Below are 5,546 nucleotides of genomic sequence, written 5' to 3'. Positions count from 1 at the left end.
TTCATCTGAAAATAGGTACTTTTTTCAGGTAGTCATTGTCAGCATTGATGGAGGCCAACATGGAACACGCGAATGCATACCGCACAAGACAATCGTTTCGCTGTAACGCTTCGACATTTTTTACTTTGTACGCAAAAAGGTGTAACCGCTTGTGTAACAATTTATGAACAGTTAATCTTGCTTCCTGCTGTTCACGTCATGCATGACTAACGGACTTCTTGGAGCAGAAACAGAGCTTGCACTGTGTCAACACATGCCGGGGCACAGGTGAGTGGGAGGGGGGGGGGGGGCGGGGGACTTCGAGGAAGGTCTTTTGACACCCCCTGTATCACTGAAGTTTTTGAACTACCTCAATATGCTTGTTTCTGTCTGTGGTGCTCTCCTATACTGACATCTATAGTTTCGCAATACCATTGTCACAGATTTGGATTCTGCATACCAAATAGCACTTGCTCCTGCTCCTTGCACGCCAATTCAAATCTCCCACCACGGAGAGAGCAAAAATAGAGAGAGACAGAGAGAGACCTGTTAAGCGTTTTACAATTTACGACAAATCCTCAGCCATAATTTTATCGATTGATAGAGGGACTTTATGAGCACCCTGTACCGTTGGTAATCTCAGTCGATATATAGATTTTTTTTTTTTTACAAATCCACCAGGGTTAAAGTATATACGTGCTAATATTGTTTAAAATATTGGTATATTGAACCCGTAGTCTATGGGTAACGTCTTTGATTAGTAATCAAACGTCCTCGGTCCCGGTTTCGACACCCACCACCACCACCTAAGGAGGAGGATATTAGTGTTTAACGTCCCGACGACAACGAGGTCATTAGAGACGGAGCGCAAGCTCGGGTGAGGGAAGGATGGGGAAGGAAATCGGCCGTGCCCTTTCAAAGGAACCATCCCGGCATTTGCCTGAAGCGATTTAGGGAAATCACGGAAAACCTAAATCAGGATGGCCGGAGACGGGATTGAACCGTCGTCCTCCCGAATGCGAGTCCAGTGTGCTAACCACTGCGCCACCTCGCTCGGCCCCACCACCTAAACTTTGATTAATAATCAGCATTGGCGCCCGAAGACTTCCGGCATAAGAAGTCACTCTCCTTCTGCTAACGGCCTTGTCAAAGAGGGCGGAGGAGCTGACAGAGGTTCAGGGCACTCACTTATCCTTGGGGTGGGAAACTGCCCCTACAGGCGGAAGAATCAGTGATGATTTGCATAAGCATGCAGAAGCCAATGGAAACCACTGCTTTAAAGAGACGTAACGTGTATCCACAGGACATGTGGCATGCAATTCAAAACGTGTCGTGATGATCTCTCCATTGGCAAAAGATTTCGGAATAGTCCCCCATTCGGATCTCCGGGAGGGGATTGCCAAGGGGGAGATGACCATGAAAAAAAAAATAGAATAATCAACGAAAGGACAACGTTTTTCGAGTCAGGGCGTGGAATGTCAGAAGTTTATACATGGTAGGGAACCTAGAAAATCTGAAATAGGAAATAAATGCAAACGGTAAATATAGATATAGTAGGGACCAGTGAAGTGAAATGGAAAGAAAACAAGGATTTCTGGTCAAATAAGTACAGGGCAAATATCAACAGAAGCAGAAAATGATACAACGGGAGTAGGATTCGCCATGAATGGGAAGGTAGGGTAGAGAGCGTGTTACCGTGAACAGTTCAGTGATACGGTTGTTCTTATCAGAATCAACAGCAAACCAATACCAAATACGATAGTTCAGGTATACATGCCGACATCGCAAACCCAAGATGAAGAAATAGAGAAAGTATATGAGGATATTGAAAGGGTGATGCAGTATGTAAAGGGGGACGAAAATCTAATAGTCATGGGCGACTGTAATGCAGTTGTAGGGGAAGGAGTAGAAGAAAAGGTTACAGGAGAATATGGGCTTGGGACAAGGAATGAAAGAGGAGAAAGACTTATTGAGTCCTGCAATAAATTTCAGCTAGTAATAGCGAATACTCTATTCAAGCATCCCTAGAGGAGGAAGTATACTTGGAAAAGGCCGTGTGATACGGGTAGATTTCAGTTAGATACATCATGGTCAGACAGAGATTTCGAAATCAGATACCAGAGTGTAAGGCGTACCGGGGACCAGATATAGACTTATAGTACAATTCAGTAGTGACGAAGGGTAGGCCGAAATTTAAGAGATTATTCAGGAAGAATCAATATACAAGGAAGAGGGATACGGAAGAAATATGGAATGGCAAGATACGCTTGAAGTTCTCCAAGGCTATAGATACAACAATAAGAATAACTCAGTAGGCAGTACAGTTGAAGAGGAATGGACGTCTCTAAAAAGGGCATTCACAGACAAGGTAATTGCGAAGAAGCCATAGGTAACAGAAGAAAAATGTTCACGGAAATTCAGGAATGCAGAAATATAAGTCGCTGAGGAATGAAATAAAGAGGAAGTGCAGCGAAGCTAAGACGAAATAGCTGCATGAAAATTATGAAGAAATCGAGGAAGAAATAATTGTCGGAAGGACTGACTCAGCATATTAGCAAGTCAAACAAACTTCGGAGAAATTAAAAGCAAAGGTGGCAACATTAAGAGTGCAGTGGGGATTCCACTGTGAAATGAAGAGGAGAGAGGGGATAGGTGAAGAGAGTACATTGAAAGCCTGTATGAGAAGAAAGATTTGTCTGACGTCATAAAAGAAGAAGCAGGAGTCAATTTACAAGAGATAGGAGATCTAGTATTAGAATCAGAATTTAAGAGGGCCTTGGAGCACTTAAGATTAAATAAGGTAGAAGAGATAGAAAACATTCCACCACAATTTCTAAAATGATTGGGGGAAGAAGCGAAAACACGACTATTCAAGTTGGCGCGTAAAATGCATGAGTCTGGTGACATACCATCTGACTTTCGTAAAAGTATCATCCACACAATTCCGAAGACTGCAAGAGCTGACAAGTGCGAGACTTATGGCATAATTAGCTTAACAGCCTATGCATCCGAGTTGCTAACAAGAGTAATATACAGAAGAATGGAAAAGGAAATTGAGGATGTTTTAGATGACGATCATTTTGGCTTGAGGAAAGGTAAAGGCACCAGAGAGGCAATTCTAACGTTGCGGTTGATAATGGAAGCAAGACTAAAGAAAAACAAAGACACGTTCATAGGATTCGTCGACCTGGAAAAAGCGTTCAACAATGTACATTCTGAGAAAATAGTGGTAAGCTATAGGCAGAGACGGGTAATATACAATATGTAGAAGAGCCAACAGGGAATAATAAGAGTGGACGACCAAGAACGAAGAGCTCGGATTCAAAACGATGTACGACAGGGATGTAGTCTTTCGCTCTTACTGTTCAATCTGTACCTCGAAGAAGGAATGATGGAAATAAAAGTAAGGTTCAGAAGTGGAATTAAAATTCAATGTCAAAGTGTATCAGTGATTCGATACTCTGACGACGTTGTTATCCTGAGTGAAAGTGAAGAAGAATTACATGATCTGCTGAACTGGATGAACAGTATAGGTTGAGAGTAGATCGAAGAAAGACAAAAGCAATGAGAACAAGCGGTAATGAGGACAGCGAGAAAACATCAGAATTGATGGCCACAAAGTAGATGAAGTTAAGGAATTCTGCCACGTAGGAAGCAAAATAAACAATGACGGTCAGCGCAAGGAGAACAAAAAAAGCAGGCTAGCACTGGCAAAAAGGGTGTCGCAGGCCAAGAGAAGTCTACTAGCATCAAAGATAGGCCTTAAGTTGAGGAAGAAATTTCTGAGAATATACGTTTGGAGAACAGCATTGTATGGTAGTGAAACATGAACTGTGGTAGAATCGAAATATAAGAGAAGCGAAGCAATTGAGAGGTGCTACAAACGAATGTTGAAAACCGGGTGGACTGATAAGGTAAGGAATGAGGAGGTACTGGGCAGAATCGGAGAGGAAAGGAATACGTGGAAAACACTGACAAGGAGAAGGAACAGGATGATAGGACATTTGTTAAGACATCAAGAAATTACTTTCATGTTTCTAGAGGGAGCTGTAGAGGGTAAAAACTATAGAGGAAAACAGGCATTGGAATACATCCAGCAAATAATTGAGGATGTAGGTTGCAAGTGCTCTTCTCTGAGACGAAGAGACTCGCACATAAGAGGAATTCGTGGTGGGCCGCATCAAACCAGTCAGAAGACTGATGACTCAAGAAAAAAAAATGGTGGATATCCTCAGTATGTGTTGTGAGGTAGAAGTTGGAAAGTCATAATCAACGAGTGTTTAGTCTCACCACTGTTGTGTGGCTTTGGGAGGGTGTACGCTATGCTCGAGGTGTGTACAAGTGTGTAAGCGTCCCTTATGCAATCCAGTTTACGTAGACACACATTCTCAATTAAACGTGACATAATTCAAATTGCAGTATGCGATCTATTTTGAAAAACACTATCTTATTCAATAACTGTCTTGTTTGCATTTGATGGATATGACTGTCATCATAGAACCACTATCTTGTTGTGAAAGTAACACGTCGAATATTCATCTACCACCCATCATGATCACTTTAAATGGCTATTTGACGTGTTAATTTCGTAGGAAGACACTGGATCTGTCATTGCGTGGCTCCCAGGCTTCCTCTGTCTGCCATTTCCCATGATTCCAAGACATATCAACAAATGCTTTGTATTATTCACTAATGTGAACTTTTTTGTCTGCGTCTGAATTTTATGTGATCGAAGTATGAAATTCAGCATACTGTGCCCTTACTCGTATTTAGATTGTGTTGTTCTCTGCCTTATTTCTTGCAAATTCGAACCCAAATCGGAGAACACTCCCAGGCATTTATATTTTTGGCACGCCTGAATAGTACTTCCATCTACGATAATGACATGTTTATTTTTTACTGTTATGTTTCTATGATCTGCAGCCAATAATCCTTGATCATCGGCAAATAGTAAACTGACAGGTAATCCCCATTTCCTCCACACTTTTTCATCCATTCTTGAAGACTTTCGTTGTGATAGTATTTAAACATAGTACTTACGATATAGCACAGTAAGGTCTTTGTTTAGTCATATTACCTAACAATTTCTTCTTCCGTTTTAATTATTGTTTCCAATCCTACGTAAACGTTTTTTAACTGGAGCAGCATATATATATTATTTGTTGTGCTCTCGTCAAGATAACGATATAGATTCCTTATTGATACGGTATCGCATACTTTTTGTAAATACTTGAAAATTATGCGTGTGCCTCTTCCCCTGGCTCTTCTTTTTTCAGTTATCTCGTTTATAGTAAATATAGTATCTACACAGGATCGGTCTCCGGTAAAGTCACTCCGTTCTTCTACTGTTATAATTTCACTCTCCTGACCTTTTTCTTTTTCACAATTCGACCATACAGTCTTCCTGATGCGGTAGCACTAATGCTCCTATATTTGTTGCAAACTGTTTTCTATCTTTTCTTAGGGCAATCGTATGAAGTACACTTTTTCTATTCTTTTGAGGGTGTTCTTCTTTAAGCTGAATTACTTTTTGGGTCGGAGGACATCTTCGTAGGATTAATTGCCAT

The 5,546-nt window shown here is 41.2% G+C and overlaps 1 non-coding gene across 1 annotated transcript; it reads right to left on the bottom strand.

Moving 5' to 3' along the window:
* Positions 1–960: 960 nt before the first annotated feature.
* On the bottom strand, positions 961–1,038 carry Trnaa-cgc (transfer RNA alanine (anticodon CGC)). Its single transcript has one exon. It is a non-coding gene; the product is annotated as a tRNA-Ala (tRNA).
* Between the last annotated feature and the right edge of the window lie 4,508 nt (positions 1,039–5,546).

Source organism: Schistocerca serialis, chromosome 4 (assembly GCF_023864345.2).
Source record: "Schistocerca serialis cubense isolate TAMUIC-IGC-003099 chromosome 4, iqSchSeri2.2, whole genome shotgun sequence".
Classification (NCBI taxonomy): domain Eukaryota; kingdom Metazoa; phylum Arthropoda; class Insecta; order Orthoptera; family Acrididae; genus Schistocerca; species Schistocerca serialis.
This window is presented reverse-complemented; position numbering and strand designations above follow the sequence as displayed.